We start from the raw sequence: 25,396 nt of genomic DNA, 5'->3' as shown, positions 1-25,396 counted from the left end.
ATTGTTTCATGCATTTGAGTTTCCACATTGAGTAGAACATTTTCTTTGTTGTGGATTTTACTTGGTTCTCTAGTGTTATGTTGCGGTCCAGTGTAACGCCAAGGATTTTCAGGCTGTCTGAGACAGGAAGGGTGTGGTCTGGGGTGTTGATAGTTGTGGGATTGTCCATGGTGTGTTGGGATGAAAAGATGAGACAGTGTGTAGTTTTAGTTGAAATGCATTTGCCCAAGAGTCCATGGTATTCAAGCCGATCTTGATTTCGTTAGCAATTTCTGTCAGTGTAGATCTGTAGGGGATGTATAAAGTGACATCGTCTGCATAGATGAAAGGGTTAAGGCCTTGGTTGGATAAGGTCTTGGCTAGTGGGGTCATCATTAGGTTGAATAGGATCGGCGATAGTGGTGATCCTTATGGTACTCCGCAGTCTGCTTTCCACGATGATATGTTTGATTTTGATTTTACTTGATATGTTCTTGTGGTTAGGAAACCCTTGATCCAGCTAAGTATGTTGCCAGCAATCCTGAATTTGTCGAGTAATCTTATTAGTATATTATGGTTTACCATGTCGAATTGGAGGAGGAGGATGTTGTTACCTGTTGCCATTTCCTGATGAATTTCGCTAGGAGAGTGAGTAGTACTGTTTCTGTGCTGTGTAACAGGCGAAAACCAGACTGTGTTAATCTTTGATAGCGACTTAAAATTCTCCCTCCATAGAATTTGTTCCATTCAATCTGCACCCTTATTACATCCACTCTCTTTTACTTTCTGTGGTCATTTTTCACCTTGATTACTGTATTTACTGTACTCTGGTCTCTCACTCTCGTCACTCAGACGCCTTCAGCTGGTGCAGTCCACTACAGTCAAACTTCTTTTCAACGCACAATGTTTTGATCATGTCTCTCCACTTCTCATCACCTCTGAGCACTGGCTACTGATTTCAGCATATATCAAATTCAAACTTCTTGTGTTGGTTCTACATTTCCAATTACTTAATCCATATACTTCCTCTGCATTCTCCACTCCTCACAGCAGGCTTTACTCTGTGTCCAACGTCACCTTGATTGCTCCCTTGAATCTGCCTTCTATTTTCCTCAAGTATTGCAAAATATGGCAGTCAAGATGGAATAGGACAAGACCATACCTAGTCATATTTCATAGTTTGGATGACCAGTTGAGTTTCTACATAGAACAAGTAAGGAATTGGTTGATGATGAACGGGTGGCTTACAATCTATATATAAAACTAGTAGAAGAAACTTCTGCAAATCTTTGAAGGAGGAGTGGCCTAGTGGTTAGGGTGGTGGACTTTGGTCCTGGGGAACTGAGGAACTGAGTTCAATTCCCACTTCAGGCACAGGCAGCTCCTTGTGACTCTGGGCAAGTCACTTAACCCTCCATTGCCCCATGTAAGCCGCATTGAGCCTGCCATGAGTGGGAAAGCGCGGGTTACAAATGTAGCAAAAATAAAAAATAAAATCACTTCTCTTCAAACAATTCCTTAATGGAAAGCTAATTGGTGGTTCAATCAACATGGTGATAACCTACAAACTATTGTATTTTGTGTACTCCGCTATTAAACCCTTGTATTTGAATTTGATTTTCAATGTATTGTATTTATAATTGTATACTGTATTTTTCTTCTTTCTTGTTACTAACCTTTGCTGTAAGCCACACTGAACTCAAGAATCCTTGGGATAATGTTGGATATAAATGTAATAAATAAATTATGCCAGCCCGTTTGTGGCACCCACACAGAGAAACTCCATAAAACACTTAGGACCCTGTTTACTAAGCCACACTATAGGCGTGCAAACGTTTAGCATGTGCTAATGCTAGAGACACCCATATGAATATAATGGGTGTCTCTATCAGCGTGCACTAAAAAGTTAGCGTGCCTACAGAACGGCTTAGTAAACAGGGCCCTTAGAAAGATATTTTCTCCTAAATCTTCTACCTTTTGATGCATTGTTCTCTGTTCTCTCTACCTTCTTGCTTGGTTTCTTTTTCCTCCTACATTCAAGACGTTTGTTATTGCTCCACTATCCAAAGTGTAGTAAATTTGTTTATAAAACTATACTTTCTGCTAGTTTTACATTTCAAGCGACTAAATGTTGGAACCTGTTAGTGTTGGAAATCAGATCTCAGAAGAGTAATCCTATATTTTGTAAAATGTTAAAAAAAACTTTTTTATTTCATAAGTTTTTAATTACAAATGATAACAGATACTTAGAAATTTTGCCATGCATTCTTCTTTTACTGTTCTTGTTGGATTTAGGCATGAATTTGTTTTTATTATTGCATGATTTATTGATCAACTGTAAGCCACATTGAGCTTTTATTGGCTAATGTGTAGTATATGTGCCAATAAATGTAACTGTAAAATATTCAATCATATCAAGGAGAGTTAGAGAAGAAACAAGCATCAGATAAGACAGTACTCACAGCCATTCTCAGGCCCCCAATCCCAAGCACTCACAAGCTAAATAAAAAAGGTGAGTTTTTAGCATGGATTTAATCAACTGAGAGATTCCTCCTTATGTAGGTCTCATAAGAGGTTGTTCGACAAAAATGGTGCCAAAAGAAAACTGCACTCTGTCTTGAACTATCAAGATGTCATAGCTGAAGAGGGAAAAATCAAATGATCATTAAGTGAGCACAAGGTTCACAAAGGTATATAAAGAATTATCACAGAAGCCAAGTAGCTAGGATAATTATCACACATGGAGGGGCATTTTTGATATGACGTCTAAGTCCGACTTCGGACGTTTTGCAAAAAAACCGTCCAAAATCTGAATAGGGAAGAAGGTCATTTTCGAAAAAGAAAAATGTCTTTTTTTTTTTGTTGAAAATACTATGGACGTTTTGGGGGGGGTGTTTTTGGGTTCATTTTTGAAAAAAAACCCCCCGTCTTAAGTGCAAAATGCACAAAATCAAGCCATTGGGATGTAGGAGGAGCCAGCATTTTTAGTACACTGGTCCCCCTGACATCCCAGAACAGCAATAGGGCACCCTAGGGGGCACTACAGTGGACTTCATAAACTGCTCCCAGGTACATATCTGACCATTGCTCCCTTACCTTGTGTGCTGAACTTCCCCCCCCCAAAACCCACCACCCCCAACTGTACACCACTTCCATAGCCCTTATGGATGAAAGGGGGCACTTATATGTGGGTACAGTGGGTTTCTGGTGAGTTTTGGAGGGCTCACAGTTTCCTTCACAAGTGTAACAGGTAGGGGGAGGTAGGAAGGTAGGAGCCTGGGTCTACCTGTCTGCCGTGCACTGCATCCAACACTAGACTACTCCAGGGACCTGCATTCAGTTCAAATAGACCTGAGGCTGGCATAGAGGGTGGTAAGTAATGTTTTTTATCACATTTTTGGGGGGTGGGAGGGGGTTAGTGACCACTGGGGGACTAAGGGGAGGTCATTCCTGATTCCCTCCAGTGGTCATCTGGTTATTTAAGGCACCTTTTTGTGACTTATTCGTTATAAAAACAGTTCAAGCTCAAAGCATCTAAGTTTTAGTCCTGGACAGTTTTGTTTTGTTCCAATATGGTTGAAAAACGTATAAGTCTTAGGAACGCCCAAGTCCCGCCTTGAACATGCCCGTGGAACGCCCCCTTGAGATTTAGATGCACTTCTGACAGACTTCAGAGAAAAACATCTAAAAAGAGGTTTTGAAAATACTGATTTGGATGTTTTTCTAATGCAGACTTATGTCACTTTTTGGACGTTTTTCTCTTTTGAAAATGAGCCTGATAGCCTTATAAGCCAACAGGAGCAATTTGAATTGGAACTGAAACAAAATCAGCAGTCAGTGCAGACAAAGCAAAAGGGAATAGACACGATCAGACTTAGAGGCTCAACATAAAAATGAGCTGCTATATTTTGTAGGGTTTGTAAGTGCTTTCGGTGGAATGCAGGAACACCAGCATATAAACCATGCTACAGTAGTGCAATTTTGAAAATAGAAACACATCAATTAATGTGTGCATAGTCTCAGTACTGAAATAACCACATACTGCACACAATTGGATGAAGCATAAAATCCAGACTTGACAACATTGGAGATGTGGGGTGCAAAAAACAGTTCAGGATATATTGTCACTCCCAGGTATTTGAATGAATCAAGTGGAGTAATGAAAGAGCTAAGCAGAAATGGGGTTAAAGGAGGATTTTCTCAGCTACCACTAATCCAGCACACTGTCATTTTTGACCTTTTAAGTTAAGGTGGTGATCTTGAGGCCTTCTTCCTGAAGGGCCCTTCTCTGTCTGATACTTCCTTGAAAAGTTGCACTGTGGACCATGATTGAGACTTGGACAACTTATGGGATATCTCCTAACATTCACAAGATTTTATCTTCTGGGGAACGATATATTTATTTATTTAGATTTTGCTCACACCTTTTACAGTAGTAGCTCAAGGTGAGTTACATTCAGGTACACTGGGTATTTCTCTGTCCCAGGAGGGCTCACAATCTAAGTTTGTACCTGAGGCAATGGAGGGTTAAGTGACTTGCCCAAGATCACAAGGAGCAGCAGCGGGATTTGAACCGGCCCACCTCTGGATTGCAAGACCGGTGCTGTAACCGCTAGGCCACTCCTCCACTCTGTTAGTCCCTTTATATGCACGAAAATTAAGGTTAAAAAAATATAAGGTGCTAAATTTTTATTGGACTAACAATTCATTTGTTAACTAGTTTTAGGGAACAAGTTCCTCTGGTACAGAACAGGATTACTGTTGCAACAACATATCAGTAGGCTAAAACCAATTTGTTGCTTGATGTTCTAATTCTAGCCCATGTTCCCTATTAGTGAGTGAACAGCACTTAGTGAATTTTGCTTCACAGTGCTAGGAAGAGTTGACATTGAAGTATCAAAAAGCGACATCACTATCCACGTTATCTATGTAGTAACGTTCTTGATATAGGGCTGTCTTTTGACACTTTCCAGTGTTAGATGATGAGCACCTGGCCTCTGGGAAAGCTCACATATCTGTAGTTTACCCAACAAATGGCAAAAACAAAACAAAACTACATGTAGAAGAGATATCTTTGGTTTTCTAAATTCCTAAATGTACCAAAAGATGTGGTTTCAGTCCCTTCCTAATCATAGGCTGTTCCAAAATTTCCAGATAACAATGTGACAGACTCTGATCTCAATCCATACAGAATCAAATAAATTACATATCGGTTAAAAGGTACGGGATGCTCCAAGGTTCAGTAAAAGTGCAGCTTCTTCACCAGTCAGTAATAGTGGAATCAGCACTCAAGATAGCCGGACAATGTAGAGATCACTCTTATCCATCTCTTGGTGGGGATCCAGAAATGCTTGATCTGATTTGAAATAAGGAATCCCAGGCAGCAATGCTTAATTTGTGAATTGCCTTGCATCAATTGTACATAAATCATTACATGCATATATGTTTGCAGAAGATACATCAATGGACAGATTTACTTCCTCAATGATTCCAAAGAGCAGTTCCCGTCCACTGTGCAACAGACACAAGAATGCAGAAAATACCTCATAAGATCTGTATATGATGCCTCTGACCCATCCTCAAAAATGTCTTCCATAGCTTTAGGTACAAAGACTAGGGGACACTGAAGGAAGTTACATGGAAATACTTTTAAAGCAAATAGGAGGAAACATTTTTTCACTCAACAAATAGTTAAGCTCTGGAACTCTTTCCCGGAGGATGTGGTAACAGTGATTAGCGTATCTCAGTTTAAAAAAAGGTTTGGACAAATTCCTGGAGGAAAAGTCCATAGTCTGCTATTGAGGCAGACATGGGAAGCAACTGCTTGCCCTGGGATTTGTAGTATGGAGTGCTGCTATGATTTGGGTTTCTGCCAGGTACTTGTGACCTGGCTTGGCCACTGTTTGGAAAACAGGATACTGGGCTAGATGGACCAGTGGTCTGACCCAGTATGGCTACTCTTATGTATGTTCTTATGTAGGTGTATTTTTAGCTTGCATGGCTTAGGGCATTGAGACTCGTGGAAGGTGTTCGTGACAAGATGATGAATGCTTATGCTTCATGCATAGGAGATAATTTATTCTTCCCAGTACAAGATGCAGTTGTTATAGAAAATGACTTTGACAGAGACATAGGAGGCAGTCAAAGCCTCAATTGTATGCATAATCAGAAACAACATTGGGGTTTTGACTAATCTCAGAAAGCATAACCATCCTTGTCCAGAATTTCCCAAGCAGCCTCCTCTCAGGAGGAAAACAATGTCTGTTCAGCAAAAGTATGGTCCCTCCATAACAACAGACAACTGGGTCTTACAATTGCCTGAATTTTGCAAAATTCTCATCTAACTATACCATGTATAATATGTGCATGCGCTCCTGTCAAGATTATCTCTTCAGAACAAACCACTCTTTCTTGCATGCCAAAGCAAGAGAATTTGTTATGGCTGTAAAAGCAACTGGGATTGTATTCCACTTTAATCCCCAAGAAGACAGGAGGTCTGTGCCCAATTTGCTATCAAAGAAGCCTGAATAAATTCTTAGAACCGTACTGCCATTTCTGAACAAGAACAACTGGCTATGATCTCTTGATCTCAAGGATTCATTCTCTTGTAAAATGATGCATCCCAATCACAGGAAATGTTTCCAATTTATGCTGCCTTCACTGCATCAACATCGAGCCTTTCCATTTAGTCTATCGGCAGCTAGCGTAGCAATGATCATAGGGAATTCGTTTTACCGCATCTTGACGACTGACTGAAGGAAAATGTTCATCTCTACAGGTTGTACAATCTGTGCTTCAGTTGACTATTTGACTACTGAAGGCCCTGGAATCTGTCAGTTATCCAAAGTTCAACCTGGTGCCTTCTTTCAACTTAACTTCATGGATGCTCTTTTGAATACTTCACTGGGAAATGTTTTCCTCCGTCAGTAAAAAGTCAACACCATAGTCAACATGTAATGCAATATCGGTTGCAGAAGAGTCTCTTCTGCTCGTATCCATTACAAGCTTAATAAGTTATATTTCAGGTGTAGTATGTTACTCCTCATTCTCTTGTGGAATTCCAAATGGGTACTGAAATGATCAGTGGGACCAAACTACTCAGCCATTATCTCTTCAGATCAACATCACAATCCCAGCTGGTACACTCTACAATCTTATTTAAGGTCTGCCTTTTCAGCAACCTCATATCCGTTATCTTTCACAAGAGCAGTATATCTGAGAGATGGAGATGATCTCCAAAATATCCCAGCATAGGAGTGAGGTTTATTCCTGTCATGGTATGTGCAAATCTAATTCATTTGGAGACATTACCCCAGATGCCTCCTATCTGGAATGGGGAGCTCACCTGGAGTCCTCCCATTGTCAAGGCTTTAGCCAGAGGAAATGTTTGGATCAATCTTCTAAAACTAAGAACTGTTTTCAAAGACAGAAATCATTCTAAATATTTGTAATAAACAAACTAGTTCAAGTTTGAATGGACAGCCAAGTGATAATGTTTTATATAAACAAATGAGTAAGAACTGCTTTTTCTCACTATGCACGGAAGTCCTGGGCAGTTTCCTAGGAAATATCCCTCAGTCATGTCACCGTAGAAAATGACAGCAGATAAAGACCATATGATTTACCCAGTCTGCTCATTTACACCAACTGCTGAGTTCTACAGTCCCTTCCTACCCTCAAAGATCCTCTGTGTTTGTTCCATGCTTTCTTGAATTCAGATATTATACTTGTCTACACCATCTCCACAGAGGAGGCTGTATCGTGCATTTACCATGTTTACTACTACTAGTACTTAACATTTCTAGAGCGCTACTAGGGTTACGCAGCGCTGTTTTCTGTAAATAAATGTTTCCTTAAATTACTCCTGAGTGTAGCTCCTGTCATCCTCATTATATGACCCCCATCCAAAGCCTCCTTTCCACTGAAAAAGACCTGCTTCCTGTATATTTACGCCTTGGAATAAAAAAAAAAAAAGAAGCAATTCTACAATTTTGGCGCCTAGTTCATGGAATATTAGTGTTTACGTGCATGAGTGGCGCCAATAATTGGCAGTTATATGAGTGCTAGGCACTGTTCTATAAACAGTGCACCTAAATTACTTAGCATGCAACTGTCAGGGGCATACGCCAAACAACACGCACAACTTATGGAAATGCTATCAGTTACACGTGTTGCATAGTGGATAATAATATTCAATTTTCTACTCATTGGCACAAGAGTACTATTAGTTTTTTTGGATATTAATATTGTGTTAACAGATATTAGGGGTTTTCAAACCTCAGTTCACCATAAGACTACTGATAGAAATAGGATTTTGCATTATTCTAGTCATCACCCAAAACAACTGCGTGATAATATCCTAGTGGGACAGTTTCTAAGATTAAAAAGATTGTGTTGAACAATGGATCAGTTTAAACAACAAGCAACGCAATTGTTTGCCTGTTTTTTGCAAAGGGATTATCCGAGAAAAATTATCAAAAGGGCGTATCATATGCTGACAGACAATGGTTGCTAAATCCATCCACTCCGGACAGTTCCGATACTCTTTGTTGGTGTACTCCCATTCTCTTCACAATCTCATGCGATTAGAAGAGCCATATTAAAATATTGGCATGTTTTAGAGATTCATGGTGTTTTGCATGAAAAACCCAAATTTGTGTATTGTTGGAGATGAAATCTGGGTGAATTGCTATTTAATTCCAAACAGCAAATAAACGAAGGGGGAGGTCATTCCCCCTGTGGAAGATGATGTTATTGTAATCATGCTATGAATACTTCAGCGGTTACCATTCCTCACTCTAAGCGTAATCTTTATCTGAGGACTAAAACTAATTGTGAATATTCAGGGGTGGTCTATTGTATCAAGTGTCCTTGCTGGCTGTATTATATTGGCCACACAATAAGGAAACCCAAGTTGAGAATTGGAGAGCACATTAGTAATATAAGAACTAATAAAGAGGAAGCTCCACTTACGACTGATTGGGCACAATTTAATCATCTTTTATCTGATTTGAAGTATGTAGTATTACTTCAATTATCAAATATGGGGGGTAATCTACAGGATAGGTTATTATATAAGGAACAACGTTTTATTTACACATGGGGTACTATGTACCCGAGAGGTCTTAACAGGGAGTTAGAATGGTATTAAGCAATTAAGAAATTAATTTATCAGATGACCATGTGCTGGCTTTAAATTTTACGTTAGATTGAACGTCAGTAAACTTACGGTTTGGGAATCGTTTTGCTTCGAACTTGGCGTCCACCTGGGTAGGTTGGCTGCTACAGCAAGGTAAATATAGGTATTATTATTTTAATGTATAATTTGAATATGGTGGTCAGACTATCTTCATCCCATTTGAATATTGTGCATTGTTCTTGTAACAGTGGTTCCTTCTGAAGAAGCTTTTATGCGAAATTCTGCACGAGTTAAGGAAGCGCTTGAAAATGCCATAATGGAACAATTGTTGATGTAGTTCGAATAAGAGTGGTGTTTGGAACTGTGTGACTAGCTACATCAAGGAGTCATCTCTAATTGGAACATATTCTGAAATGGATGTTTATTCAAATGAACTTGTGGAAGATCAGGCTTTGCACTTATCAGTGACTGCTCCTGGGATAAATATTCAATAAGAAGGTTCATTTGGATGAGATTTTTGAATTATTTCAGACTATGTTTTTATCCATCAGCGACTTTTGACTTGGGCGTAGGGTATAAGATTGTAATGAAACTGTGTTAAAAAATTGACTGTGGGTTACATCCATTGTTTATTTGTATGTCTACTTTGTACAAAGAGCCAGTTTCACTCAGGTCATGAGTACAGTGATTAGGATGATGATGTGTTAGTCATTATAGAGATTATTATAATAAACATTTGCACATTTTATTTGCGTGTGGGTGTTTGAAAGAGTCTGCCATTAGAACAATGTTAAATTTGATTTAATTAATCTTTTGATGTGCTTTTGTAGTTGAGTTAAAATTTAATGCTAAGAAGTGTAGAGTGATGCAGTTGGGGTGCAGAAACCCCAAAGAGATACTGGATTGGAGGGGAGAGATTAGTAAGATCAACTCAGGAGAGAAACCTTGGGGTGTTGGTGTCCGAGGATCTGAAGGTGAAAAAAAAATGTGACAAGGCGACAGCCGTGGCCAGAAGGATACTAGGCTGCATAGAGATAATCAGCAGAAGAAAGGAGGTGTTGATGCCCTTCTACAAGTCATTGGTGAGGCACCATTTGGAGTACTGTGTTCAGTTTTGGAGGCCGTATCTTGCTAAAGATGTAAAAAGACTGGAAGTGGTGCAAAGAAATGCTACAAAAATGGTATGGGATTTGCTTTGAAATCCGTACAAGGAGAGACTTGCCGACCTGAATATGTATACCTTGGAGGAAAGGAGAAATAGGGGTGACATGATACAGACATTCAAATATTTGAAAGGTATTAATCCACAAAAAACCTTTTCCGGAGAAGGGAAGGTTGTAGAACTAGAGGACATGAATTGAGGTTGAAGGGGGGCAGACTCAGGAGTAATGTCAGGAAGTATTTTTTTACAGAGAGGGTGGTGAATACGTGGCATGCCCTCCCATGGGAGGTGGTGGAGATGAAAATGGTAATGGAATTCAAACATGTGTGGGATAAACACAAAGGAATCCTGTTTAGAAGGAATGGATCCACGGAATCTTAGCGGAGATTGGGTGGCAACATTGGTAATTGGGAAGCAAAACCGGTGCTGGACAGACTTCTACGGTCTATGCCCCGATTGTGACTGAATAGATATGGATGGGCTTAAGTGTAAATTTTAAGGGGCTTTGACATTAGCTTCAGAACTTTTAGTAAAAGAAGAGTGGTGGGCAGACTTCTACAGTATGTGCCTTGAGAATGGCAAGGACAAATCAAACTCGAGTATACATATAAAGTATCACATACCAGTAAAATTAGTTTATCTTGTTGTGTAGACTGGATGGACTATATAGGTCTTTATCTGCTGTCATGTACTATGTTACTATATGTTACTATCAGGCTTATTTTCGAAAGAGAAGGGCGCCCATCTTTTGACACAAATCGGGAGATGGGCGTCCTTCTCTCAGGGTCGTCCAAATCGGCATAATCGAAAGCCAATTTTGGGCATTCCCAACTGCTTCCCATTGCAGGGATGACCAAAGTTCCCGGGGGCACGTCAGAGGCGTAGCAAAGGCGGGACTGGGGCATTCCTAACAGATGGGCATGCTCGAGAGATAATGGAAAAAAGAAGGGACTGAGGCATAGCGAAGGACGTCCTTCACCCATACTCTTAAAAAATAAAAGACGTCCCTGACGAGCAGTTGGACATTTTCACCTGAAGTCCAGTGTTTTTCTAAGGTTGTAGACGGCTATTATACAAGCAGCTTGTCTGCATGTATGAAGCCGTCTTTGGCATGCGCAGAGCAGCCACACATAATGCTTGGCTGCTCTGCACTAGCTTCCCCTCCTTAGGAAGGAAATCGTGTGCAAATGAGCCAACAGCGAGCAGCTAATTTGCATGCAATTTCCTTCATGCATGCCCATTCCTTTCCGAATCGCTAAGGGATCGGTAAGGGAAGGGCTTTTTCCATTCAGTTAGTGCATCTGGCTGAAGGTAAGGGAGCTATGTACCTGGGAGCAATCTGTGAAGTCCACTGTAGTGTGTGCCCCCTAGGGTGCCCAGTTGGTGTCCTGGCATGTCAGGGTGACCACTGCACTATGAATGCTGGCTCCTCCCATGACCAAATGGCTTGGATTTGGTCGTTTCTGAGATGGGCATCCTCGCTTTCCATTATCGCTGAAAATCAGAAATGACCAAGTCCTGGGGACGATCATCTCTGCTGGGGACGACCATCTCTAAGGTCGACCTAAATTTGCTGATTTGGGCGTCCCCTATCGTATTATCAAAACAAAAGATGGACGCCCATCTTGTTTCGATAATACGGGTTTCCCCGCCCCTTGCTGGAGCCGTCCTGCGAGGACGTCCCCAGGAAACCTTGGGCGTCCCTTTCGATTATGCCCCTGTATGTTACATAGCCAGACAATGCCACTGAATATCCCCTGAGACCGCCCAAACAAAAAGTGGGCAGATCAGAGGCAGCACTGGGGAGGAGCCCCATGTTATGCAAGTGCTGGCAATATTCGGTGCCAGCACCCGCATAGCTAAGCGGCTTCAATCACTGTCCAAAAGTAGCCTATTGAGTATATATTACAATTGTTACTGTAATCACTACCAAACTTGAAAAAAAAGTTTTGTCACATGCTCATTCTTTTTCTTAGGACTCGCATAGACCAAACAGTGTAGACAACAGTCCTTCAGTTTTAATCGTCGCACATTTTTTTAACTTATAAATAGTGCCCTTCTGTGTCTAAAACATCAAATTTCAAACTTATTATGTTAAAAAGTCCTTTGAAAGTACTTAACTTATGCATTCTTCTTGGGTCCCGACACGTACCATGTTTTGCCACTGTGCTGTTTCAAGGAACCCAGTTTAGCATTCTGGCTGTGCAGATCCTTCACAGCTCTAACTCGATTCTTGCATCAATGCCAGATGGACTGTATTTAATCTACTTACTTCCCAGTGAGTTTCTATTTTGAAATTCCTCTCAAATTTGTTTTTGGTATTCGCTTAAATCACTGAGCTGCATAACCGCTGATATTCCCGCTGATATTCAGCGGCACTAAACCAGGCTGTGCACCTGAACATTATCTCTGATAGCCCATGTTGAAAGTGGGCAGGTCAAACCTGAAACTAGATCTCACCCCTACTTGTTTTCACACATCTTCATCAGATTTTAATCTCATTTCATCATTTCTTTCTTAAATTGATTTTGTTTTTGTCAGAAAGGAGAAAATGAAAAAAAAAGGACTTTAATTTGATCACAGCTGTCTTCATGGTGTCAGCAGAGAAATCAGGTTTTCACAAATACCGAAGCTGTGATAGGAAAATGGGATATTTGATGGATGCAAGATATTTATCCTCTTCCTGGACCCTGCCCATGACATAGTTTCTACAATTGTGCCATAATGTCACAAAGGACCAGATTCCAAAGGAGTCAAAGGCATGAACTAAGAATTCCTGGTATCTAGCTTAAAGGTAAGAGGAAGGAAGTCCCCCTCACTGAAGAACCTAAGATAAGTCTTGACCGCAGCTGGAGCAAATGGAAGCCCTAGACCTGGAGGCTGGCCAGAACAAGAAAAGCAAGGGCTAATGGTTAAAAGACCATAGAGCTGAAGAGAAGCAAGTGGCGCAGAGGCACTGACCATTCATGCTAACAGTATGCGACTTAAATGCAGATTAACAGTGCCAAGATGACGGCCCTAAGAAAGATGAGCTAATGGCACAAAAGTGCTTAAGCAAGTCCCTTCATTAACATGCTGTTAAAGGCCTGGAATGCCAAGATCTCAATGCTAACACTCCAATTTCAGATCCATCTAGTGAAATTCTTGGTTTGGATGCTAGTGACGTCCCATTTTGTCTAGATAAGGACTAGACAAATTTTAATCTTTTAGGTGAACTGGATTTTTAAAAAATTGATCACTTAGGTTTGTGCAGCTATTTCATCACTTGGTCCAATACCATCAAGGTTTCTCCTGCAGAATCTTCAGTCATTGTTCCCTTTATGATTAATGATAGCCTTAATTCCATTTAAATACCTATGCAGCATAAATGCACAGGAGGCGAGTCTCTTTCAATTGAAAGGAAGCTCTGGAACGAGGGGACATAGGATGAAGGTGAAAGGGGACATTAGAAGTAACCTGAGGAAATACTTCTTCACAGAAAGGGTGGTGAATTCATGGAACAGCCTCCTGGTGGAAGTGTTGGAGATGAAAACAGTAGCTGAATACAAGAGCTTGAGACAAGTACATAGGATCACGAAGGGAGTGATAGGGAGAGTAGATGGCATGGATGGGCAGAGTGGATAGGCCAAATGGTCTTTGCCTACATTTTTAAAAATGTTTCTAGATGACTTTTGAACTGCATTCTGCTTCCTTACTTAGAGGCTGGTGTTGGTGTCTTATGTCTTATTACATCTTTAAGACCTTATGCAGATAGGGCAGCTTTGCATAAACTTGTTTATGCTCTGGTTTTAAGTATATTGAAGTATGCACATTTTTTATTTAATAGACTTCCTAAATATATGACTGCCAGACTCCAAACAATCCACAATTTAACACTTAAGGATCATACGGGAGTCAAATGGTACGATAGGGCCAGAGTTGCACTGGTTGCATTGCTTTTATCGCATGGGATTTAAAATCTTGGTTTTGACAAACAAAATATTTTGGACAGCCACAATATTTGGCCAGCCTTTTAATTCCTTACTGTCCATCTCGTACATTAAGATCTCAAACCCAAAGTGAATTGGTTATACCACCTCTTGCAAGAGCAAGATCACTACTCACGAAGCCGCATTTTTTAAACTTGGCCCCTGCATTATGGAATTCTCTCCATGCTCATGTACAATTGGAACCTAAATTTGATTCTTTCAAGAGTTAAAAACTCATTTTTTTCTGTGGTATTTTCAGGGGTTTAAGTTTTGGTTCTTTCTTTTGTGTTTTCCTATGTTGAGTTTGTTAAATTACTACTAAGTATAATTAGAGTATAGGTTTGTTTTTTTAAAGTTTGAAACCATTTTATTGTTAACCATTTTGATGAGCCTTTTCTCGAAGGGTAGTATAGCAAGCCTGATAAATAAATAGACGTTCAGCTATTAGAGACACAGTATGAACATCAAATCCAAGAAGCACATCTTCAGTTGAGTTGTTGGCGTCTGTGTGCCCAAATTGTGTTCTAGAATACTAGTGTTGTTGGCGTCTGTGCACTCAACTTCTGTTCTAGGATACTAGTGTCGTTGGCGAATGTGCGCCCAGGTTCTGTTCTAGGATACTAGTGTTGTTGGCGATTGTGCACCCAAGTTCTGTTCTAGAATACTAGAGTTGTTGGCGTCTGTGCGCCCAAGGTCTGTTCTAGAATACTAGAGTTGTTGGCGTCTGTGCGCCCAAGGTCTGTTCTTGATACCAGTGTTGTTGACATCTGCGCACCAAAGGTCTGTTCTAGAATACTAGTGTTGTTGGCGTCTGTGCGCCCAAAGTCTGTTTTAGAATACTAGTGTTGTTGGCGTCTGTGCGCCCAAGGTCTGTTCTAGAATACTATTGTTGTTGGCACCTATGTGCCCAAGTTATATTCTAGGATACCAGTGTTGTTGGCATCTGTGCACCCAAGTTCTGTTCTAGATTACTAGTGTCGACATCTGTGTCTACATTTAGCTGTGCACATTTACACCATATCAACAGCAAGTGTAAATGTGTGTGCCTAAATGAGGCACTTTAACATGTAACTCACAGAATTCTGTAAGTTATGTGCTTAACTGGGAGATCCGTACATGGGATGCCCATGTGTATACCCCCATTCACACATTTATGTGCTAAGCAACCTGTGCGTGACAGCTATAGAATAGTGCCTAGCACTTATGTGTGTAAGTGGAGGAGTAGCCTAGTGGTTAGAGCACCAGTCTTGACATCCAGAGATGGCCGGTTCAGATTCTTTGCTGCTCCTTCCATTGCCTCAGGTACAAAATTAAGATTGTGAGCCCTCCTGGAACAGGGAAATATCCAGTGTACCTGAATGAAACTCACCTTGAGCTACTACTGAAAAAGGTGGAAGCAAAATCCAAATAAATAAATAAATAAAATATATGCACATAAATCCTAGTATTCTATAAGTACAGTGCTGCGTATGCCTTGTAGCGCTATAGAAATGATAAGTAGTAGTAGTAGTATAGGACTGATATTCAGTTGGCAGTGATCAGTGTTTTGCCACTGGCGGCACTAACCAGCTATAACAATTGCATAAAGATAAGACCGCATAAAAAGCACTCCTATTTATGCGGTTATCTTAACTGCTTAAGTGCTGACTCTCCCCCCCTCCCCCCAAAGGCTCCCAAAATAGCTGGTTTCGGCTTGAGAGCTAATCGGGTATTTTCAGCGACACTATCCAGTTAAATGGCACTGAAAAAGCCCGGTTAGCTCCGGTCACGTGATTTAAATGGCCAGGAGCCTCTCCTGTCATTTAAATTGTTTTGAATATCAGGCAGAGGAGGGGGGATTGGGATCCAGCAGAGGGAATTGGAGGCAGTGAAGAAACCCCTTGGAGACAACTTTTCAAAATGATTGAAGGTGCTAAACTCAGTTGCCCCTCCTTGGACAGAATGAAGGAGTTTGCTTGATATTGGAGGTGCAGAATCACCCTCAGATCTGGCACCTATGTTATGCGGATCCCAGCTGAATATTAACTGGGACCTGCTTAAACTCTGGTGGCCAGCACAAGCCAGATTAGCCCTAGATATTCAATGCCAGTGCAATATCTAGGGCTAATTCTGCTTGAACCTGACTGCTGTAGGCTGAATATTGACTGGATGATTTCCAATTATGCATTTTTACAGGATTGTTCCAGGCAGTGTGGTATTAGGGTGATGATTTACATTTGTTGAGTTTTATTATCAAAATTTCAGTGGGAAGTCTAGGGATCTCAAAGTTAATTGGGGAGGGGGCACAAGGTTGAAGGTTTATCTAGGGTGCTTGATATCCCTACACTGGTCCTGCTTTGTTACCAACTAGGGCTGTACCAGATACGGAGGAGTGGCCTAGTGGTTAGGGTGGTGGACTTTGGTCCCGGGGAACTGAGTTCGATTCCCACTTCAGGCACAGGCAGCTCCTTATGACTCTGGGCAAGTCACTTAACCCTCCATTGCCCCATGTAAGCCGCATTGAGCCTGCCTTGAGTGGGAAAGCAGGGGGTACAAATGTAACAAAAATAAAATAGATACTATTGGAGATTCTACATGGAATGTTGCTACTATTGGAGATTCTACATGAAATGTTGCTATCCCACTAGCAACATTCCATGTAGAAGGCTGCGCAGGCTTCTGTTTCTGTGAGTCTGACGTCCTGCACGTACGTGCAGGACGTCAGACTCACAGAAGCAGAAGCCTGCGCGGCCACATTGGTGATCTGCAAGGACCGACTTCTACATGGAATGTTGCTAGTGGAATAGCAACATTCCATGTAGAATCTCAAATAGTAGCAACAGTGGAGGAGTGGCCTAGTGGTTAGGGTGGTGGACTTTGGTCCTGGGGAACTGAGGAACTGAGTTCGATTCCCACTTCAGGCACAGGCAGCTCCTTGTGACTCTGGGCAAGTCACTTAACCCTCCATTGCCCCATGTAAGCTGCATTGAGCCTGCCTTGAGTGGGAAAGCAGGGGGTACAAATGTAACAAAAATAAAATAGATACTATTGGAGATTCTACATGGAATGTTGCTACTATTGGAGATTCTACATGGAATGTTGCTATCCCACTAGCAACATTCCATGTAGAAGGCTGCGCAGGCTTCTGTTTCTGTGAGTCTGACGTCCTGCACGTACGTGCAGGACGTCAGACTCACAGAAGCAGAAGCCTGCGTGGCCACATTGGTGATCTGCAAGGACCGACTTCTACATGGAATGTTGCTAGTGGAATAGCAACATTCCATGTAGAATCTCAAATAGTAGCAACAGTGGAGGAGTGGCCTAGTGGTTAGGGTGGTGGACTTTGGTCCTGGGGAACTGAGGAACTGAGTTCGATTCCCACTTCAGGCACAGGCAGCTCCTTGTGACTCTGGGCAAGTCACTTAACCCTCCATTGCCCCACGTAAGCCGCATTGAGCCTGCCTTGAGTGGGAAAGCGCGGGGTACAAATGTAACAAAAAAAAAAAAAATTCATGGATTTGATTTGGCTCTGAATATTCCCTAAATACATTATTCGTATTTGGCCAAATAGTGATTTAAGTTTGAATATGAATAATCCAGGGCCCTACTGTGCTAAATCCTATTGAAATAAACACTTGATCTCTGATTTCACATTGTTTCTTTTATTATTTCTCACATTAAAGCTCAATGTCCATTATTCATATTCGGTATTCATGTTCGACTGAATAGTAGTTTTAATTTTTCATATTCGGTCAAATAGTAAAACATGTTATTCCATATAGCTCTATTACTGACCCCTTCTAATGGAGGTCCTTCAGGATGACAGTGCTCAGTATTAACACAGAGCTAGTGGGCCTGTGGTGTTGATTCTGATAAAAAGCAATAAATGTAAATAAAACAAAACATAGAAAAGAAAATAAGTTGATACCTTTTTTATTGGGCTTACTTTGAAAGTGGACTAACACGGCTACCATACCAGTTTACTCAATGATAAAAAGCAGAACTCAGAATTGATTCACTGCAGCTCTGTAAAGTAAATGTAACCCATGGTGAACAAGAATAAAAAGATGCACCATAAAGCATCTCTCATTAGATGCTCAGAGAGCCAGACACCTGCGATCTATTTACCAAGGTGTGAAATACTAATACCTCTCTTGAAATGCAAAGGACCACATAAGGACCTGTTTTCATAGCATATAATGAGCTTGTGGTGGCTGCTGTTGCTGTATGAACAGGTGCTTGGTTTTTCAGTAACAGGATCCTTGATAATAGGGACTGTGGGGAAGGGGTGAAGGAAGAAAACAGGTGTGCACTCACCAGGGGTGAGAGTGTGGGCACTGTCCTTTCTGCTGTCTTTAAGTGGTGTTTGTTACCTGCAGAGAGAAGCAAGACAGATAATCCGGTGTTGTGAAATATACCAAGAGAGACTCAGAAAACTAGGATTTTTCAGTTTGGAAAAGAGGGGAGATGAAATAGAGGTAGTTCAAAATTAGGAAAGGTATGAAGAATGTATATAATGAGCATTTATTGACTACTAGTGGAACCCAGCCCGTTTCCTCAACAATGAAACGGGCCCTAGAAAGGCTCTCTTGTAAGCAATTTTTTTTGTCTCACCCCTGCCTTCCCCTCCTCTCCATGTCCAGCAATTCTCCTCTTCCCTGCCCTCCCATCCGTGTCCCTCGATTCTCTTCTCTCCTGTCCTCTCATCCCATCCATATCCAGCGATTCTGCTCTGCCCTCCCCTCGATGTGCCACGATTCTCTCTTCCTTAGTACCTCATTGTTTTCTGGCTGGCCTGGCTGGCTTCCCTTCCGTTGGTAACATCCTGACATCAGCTCGCCTCCAGCGTTCCCTTCCCTCTCACTGTTCCGCCCTCTGACATCATTACGTGCTAACGCGAGAGCAGGGCAGTGAGGGGGAATGGAACGCTGGAGGCTGGCTGACGTTATGAGATGTTACGAACCCAGGCAGCCAGACAGCGATGAAATGTTGGAAGTGCAAATTATTATATAGGATACTTCATAATACAAGGACAAGGAGTGTGGGAGGGAGGCTATACCTGATCCCCACACTCTGGAATGTACTGCCTGAAAGGCTGCGCTTAACACAAGACTATCTCTACTTCAGGAAGCAGGTGAAAGCTTGGCTCTTCAACTAGGCCTTTAATGGAAGAAGTAACTTACCTTGTTAGTCTCACTCACATACACAAGGAGTGACACGGGCTGCACATACTTCAGCAGGACATGTTTATTTATTATTTATTTATTTATTTGTTACATTTGTATTCCACATTTTTGCAGGCTCAATGTGGCTTACATAATGCTATAATGATAATCACCATTTCTGGCATGAGAAATGGTTTATCCACGCCTACCCTAGCTGAGATAATATTTAACCATCTCTTTGACCTTTTGTGCAACTTTCTTCCTACTTTCTTACCTATCTATATATTACAACTTTGCTTTACCCTTCACTATCAATTATAATGTTCTATTACGTATTGTGTTGACATTGTAAGTAGTACACTATGCCATACTTTGTATTGTTATTTGAATATTTTTACTGCTGTAACTGCCTATTGCTCATGTTTGATCTATTCTTACTGTACACCGCCTTGAGTGAATTCCTTCAAAAAGGCAGTAAATAAATCCTAATAAAATAAATAAATAAAAGATAAGCAGGTTTAAAATAAACATAGAAAAGTGCTTTCTCACTCACTACATAGCTTAGCTCTGGAACTCTTTGTCATAGGATATTGTTGGAGGAAGAGTCCAAATAGATTCAAACAGGGCTTAGATGAATGTTATAGAAATAAATCTGTTATGGGCCATATAACGTAACAATCAGGCATGGTGAGCTTGGTCAAAGTATCATGATCAATCGGTATAAATAAATTGTATTACAAAAGCAAACAATTTTTATATCAACCCATTTAAAATGCCATGAAGGTACACAAACATATTAATATATAAAAATACATAACATAAATGTATCGTAATACCATGCAAACAGTTAGATCCCTCTGTACAACCGAATAAATCCCTCCCCATGGCTGTGTTTTGATATAAGTTGCTTCCAGGGATTTAATAATTTAACCTGACTTGATTATCTCAGTGAGCCAGGAGGTTCCAATCCCCTTAAACTTATAAAGAACTGAGGGCTTCTTTTACAAAGCCATGCTAGCAATTCTTGCTCGGCAAATGAGAGGAAGCCCATAGGAACTGAGTCGGCTTCCTCTCATTTGCTGCGCAGGATTTGCCAGCGAGGTTTTGTAAAAGAAGCCCTGAGAATTTACCTTGCAAAGACCTGGAGTTTTCTTTCCTTGGTTGGGATAAGGTTGCTAACTGGATCCAGATTTGCCCGTCATGGTTGAGCCAGTTCTGGGTTTATCCCACGGCATGCAGGGAGTCGTGGTTCTGCTTTCCCCGCTGTATTCCCTATGAAAAGCAAGGCTGCAAGTCTCTGCATGCAATGGGGTAAGCCCAGGATTGGATCAACCCTGTTGGGCAAGTCTGGATCCAGTTGGCAACCCTAGGTTGGAGTAAAACCAGAAACGGAGGCAGTGCTGCTTGCTGTGGGACTCAAGCAAATACTGCAGGCAGCTAATAACAAAACCTGGACTGGATTCTTTTAGACCATGCTAGTGGAACTTGCACTAAGTTTCTAGACTCCCTGCTCCTACCGGCAGTGACAGGATTAACTTCCACATGCTACTAGCTGGGGTGCCTCTAATGCAACTGGAGGAGGAGAGAGAGAAAGAGAGCTGAGGCACAGACCACAGGTGGATTGATACAGGTGGATTGATAAAGTCCTTAAAGAGGAAGTCTGCTTGTCTGACCTTAAGATGATTGAAGGGTTTGATGTTCTTGCATCAGCTCTCAAAAACATTCCTATGGAATTTGCCACCAGATGAAAAATGTTTAGAACAACAGACAATGAATAGGGCATCAACATGATGGAAACAAAGATGAAGATGAAAGTGATGAATTAGCGCTACTTCTAATGCAGATCATAGTGACAATGATGAGGATAAAGCATTCTTTGCTATAAGGAAGTTAAGAGTTTCATACAGAGATATCCTTGATCAATACCTGCAGACCCAGTCAGAAGACATCAGTAGTATTCAGGGATAGCCCAAGGTAAATCTGCCACCCCTGCCTGCACCCCCCCCCCCTCCACGCCAGGCCTAGCATCTCCACTTCCCTTCTCAACCCTTTACCTTATTTTGTTTTACAAAACGTGGCAGTGGCAGCAATTCCCATAGGCTGGGATGACCAGCAGTCTGTTGTGTTAGCGACATATATCTGTTCACCAAGAATTGCTAGCAGCTTCATTTTCATCTCCACATCAAAGTGACCCAACTCATCACCGTTTTGTTTGGCTGGAGACCAGTAACCATTTCAACAAACACCGATAACGCCACTGTTCTCATAGGCTGTATTCCCTGAACAGCAAAATTTAAGATTTGATGAGCCACTGTTTGTGCTTCAGTTTGTGTACCGAGGAATTATGTACATCTTGCTTCCTCTTTTACTTCAGTAAAAGTAACAAATGTTTCCTGTACTTCTTTACAAGTAAAGTGGCAAACTTTTACTTAAGTACAGTAACTAGTTACTTACTTAATTACTATACAACACTGCAAAAAGGAAAGAAGGGTTGGGCTGCCAAGAGCTTCAACAGAAAGAAAAAAATGGTATTTGCCTGCATGGCAGACTGACAGAGGCATTTTTGAAAGAGAAGGGCGCCCATCTTCCGACACAAATCGGGAGATGGGCGTCCTTCTTTCAGGGTCGCCCAAATTGGCATAATCGAAAGCCGAGTTTGGGCGTCCTCAACTGCTTTCCGTCGCGGGGACGACCAGAGTTCACAGGGGTGTGTCAGCAAATACAAACACTTGAGTCTGTAATCCAATTCCCACTGATTAATGTAATCCCAGTTTCACAGGCTTCACTCCTTTTGAATACTAAGAGGAATCATTTCAGAGGAACACCAAAGTTCCATGTTTTCATGGGAATGGCAAGTTCTCCTTGCAGAAAAAGTGGCCGTAATTGTACTGAGCAGCTTTTCACTTGGCACACTTACGGAAGGAATGGCCAGAAAAGCTTTAGCATCTATACTCCAGGTTTGGGTAGGTTTATCAGTTCACTTTCCATTGTAGAACTGGGTCTTCAGTAGACATGGCGCTGCGAGGTATTAGTTGATTTGTTTCTAGTTCTGAAGTTTTTGGAATGTTCCTTTCATTCAGGATGAGAAGAATCCCATGAAGCCCAAAAATCAAATGCATCTGAAGAACTTTCCTGATTTTTGTGTGTGTGTGGGGGGGGGGGGGGGGGGGGAGTCCTGCAGTTTCATCTTCACTTTCTATTAAATCCCAAATCATAGGAGCCAACTTTTCAGAAACGACCAAGTACCTACTCCACTCCCCCATTCTATACTTCTCTGCTCTCTACTTCCTTCTGACCTGACCTGCCTTGCCTCCCACTAATTCCTCCCCCTCAAATTAGGTTCTCTCTCACTCTGCCTTGGTCAGTGCACCTCCCCTATAGGCTAGGCTCACTCATGCCTCCTTAGCAGATTCATCGCATATTTCAAAATGTTTATCCCTACCCTTCCTGGCCAAGATCATATTCCTATTTCCCCTTCCCGCAGCCCCAGACACCATTCATATCTAGAACTCACAGACTGAAATACAACAGCAGTTCCACATCCAGAAAGGCCCTTTGAGCTGCTCCACCACCTGCATGCACAAACCTTCGAAGCTCAGCATTCAGTTGCCCCTGTGGCTTTCACCCAGCCTCTCTTCCTTTTTCTGCTCCTTCTCATTTTGTCAGTGTCTGTCTGCTGAACTGTTGTCTTCCCTGTTGGCAGCAGCTAGGCTACAGTAAATCCCTCCTCCCTTGCAGTCTATTGGACAGGCTGCAGGGAATGGGTGTGTAGTCAGCCAACAGTCTTCAGGAGGAGGTGGGAGTAGTAGCTAGGATACAGATGCACTTTCTTCTGTGTTTTCCTGTAACTCTGCAGCGTGAAGTTGGCTGCCCCAGATCTACAGATTTACAGGGAAAAATATTGGGGATGCTCAAGCACCCACAGAGCTGGCTCCTATGACCCAGAATATCTGAAGGCTGGGATGAATCATGTGAATATACAAGTTCATGTGAAGGGTTACCATATGGCTCCAGAAAAAGGAAGACACATTGATCTAGTTCGGGTTTGCTTCCACAATGGAAGTAAAACCCAGACTGGCTCAATCTGTCCTCCTTTTTCTGGAGCCATATGGTAACCCTATGTGAAGCTGAGAATTTCATTTTCGCCTCAGTCTGTTTAAATTTATTTGTTATTGTTTGTAATTTAAACCTTGGGTCAATGCCTGTGGCAACTGCAGCTGTGTAACAAATTTAATTGTCTCTGAGTGGAGGTTAGCTGTTTGAAAGGCTTTAACAGAGATATCAGACTTTTTTTCGAGGTTCATTGCTGAATTAAAACAGGTTAAACAGTATATCCCTCTTTTGCTCTAACAAATGAACCAACCTATAATAGGTTGAGTTTCATCTTGTCACAACATCGACCAGAAAATGATGTCCAGCAACTTTTCTTGCTAGGTTAATGTTATGGAAGCTTGTGAGAACAAAATATCATGAATACATCATTGGAGTGTGAGCAAAGCAACTCATGCCAGGTATCACTGCACTGCATCTCTCAGGGCTTTTATGTTGCCTCATTATTGTGAACTCAGCTTTTATGAATATTTTAATTTTTCCAGCATTTCGTAAGACTTCAGAGATTTCAGTTGTGTTTTCAGAAGTCTATGAATCAGTGGTGAAGAAAATTCTTTCAGCTTTATCAATGGCATTTTGCACATAATCTTTAATCCATTCATATATTAAAATTTTTCTCTGGTGGCATTTGTATCTAGAGTGTTGTTAGCTTTGTTAAAGCTGAATCTTCAAGACTGGAGAAGGGCTGAACATCAATGGCTATCATTTCACCGATAGTCTTGTGTACCCTCTGTGCTTCTGGGTTTTCTGTGTCCCACTGCTTTTACTTATAGTAACATAGTAAATGACGGCAGATAAAGACCTGTACGGTCCATCCAGTCTACCCAACAAGATAAACTCATTTAATATGGTATGTGATACTTTATATGTATACCTGAGTTAGATTTTCCATTGCCTTTCTCAGGGCACAGATCGTAGAAACCTGCCTAGTACTGTTCTTGAAAAACAACAAGGCAAATGATCTGCAAACTCCAACGTAGACGACAAAATAGCAGATCCAGCACTGGAGGAAAGGCATGTGATGATCGTCATTAGTATATCCTTCCTGCTGTTTTTTCAAGAACTCATTATTCTATCAAGAACCTAGCATTTCAAGGTTCATGTGAATAACATTTATTACGACGAATGATATCTCTGAGATTTTTGCCCCTGACGCAGCCCTTCTTGGGCGAAACACGGCCTGTGTCGGGCAATAAGTCTGGTATTTGACATCATCAATAAATTTTTGAACATTCTTCTGTTTTGTATCTGCTGTTTCGTTGTCTACAGTACTGTTCTTGTACTAAGTTCTGAAGCTAACATCGAAGCCCCTTAAAATTTACACTCCAGCCCATCCCTATCTATTCAGTCACGATCAGGGCGTAGACTGTAGAAGTCTGCCCAGCTCCCGTTTTGTTTCCCAATTACCGGCGTCGCCACCCAATCTCCACTAAGATTCCACGGAACCATTCCTTCTAAACAGGATTCCTTTGTGTTTATCCCACGTATGCTTGAATTCCATTACCATTTTCATCTCCACCACCTCCCGCAGGAGGGCATTCCACATATCCACCACCCTCTCCGTGAAAAAATATTTCCTGACATTAGTCCTGAGTCTGCCCCCCTTCAACCTCAATTTATGTCCTCTAGTTCTACCACCTTCCCGTCTCCGGAAAAGGTTCATTTGTGGATTAATACCTTTCAAATATTTGAATGTCTGTATCATATCTCCCCTGTTTCTCCTTTCCTCCAAGGTATACATATTCAGATCAGCAAGTCTCTCCTTGTACAGTTTACAATGCAAATCCCATACCATTTTTGTAGCTTTTCTTTGGACTGAAAATGGTACTTCTACATAAAATTTCTTAAGGTTGGCTGACTTTCTAAGTTCATATTTGCACTTCAAACCGATGGA

At 41.4% G+C, this 25,396-nt stretch overlaps 1 long non-coding RNA gene across 1 annotated transcript; it reads left to right on the top strand.

Annotated features, from left to right (window-relative positions):
• The first annotated feature begins 3,433 nt into the window (after nucleotides 1-3,433).
• On the top strand, nucleotides 3,434-24,758 carry LOC115465847. The gene is made up of 3 exons (XR_003941466.1): nucleotides 3,434-3,445; nucleotides 18,824-18,834; nucleotides 24,495-24,758. It is a non-coding gene; the product is annotated as an uncharacterized LOC115465847 (long non-coding RNA).
• The last annotated feature ends 638 nt before the right edge of the window (nucleotides 24,759-25,396 follow it).

The sequence above is a fragment of the Microcaecilia unicolor genome, chromosome 3, assembly GCF_901765095.1.
Source record: "Microcaecilia unicolor chromosome 3, aMicUni1.1, whole genome shotgun sequence".
Lineage (NCBI taxonomy): Eukaryota > Metazoa > Chordata > Amphibia > Gymnophiona > Siphonopidae > Microcaecilia > Microcaecilia unicolor.
This window is presented reverse-complemented; position numbering and strand designations above follow the sequence as displayed.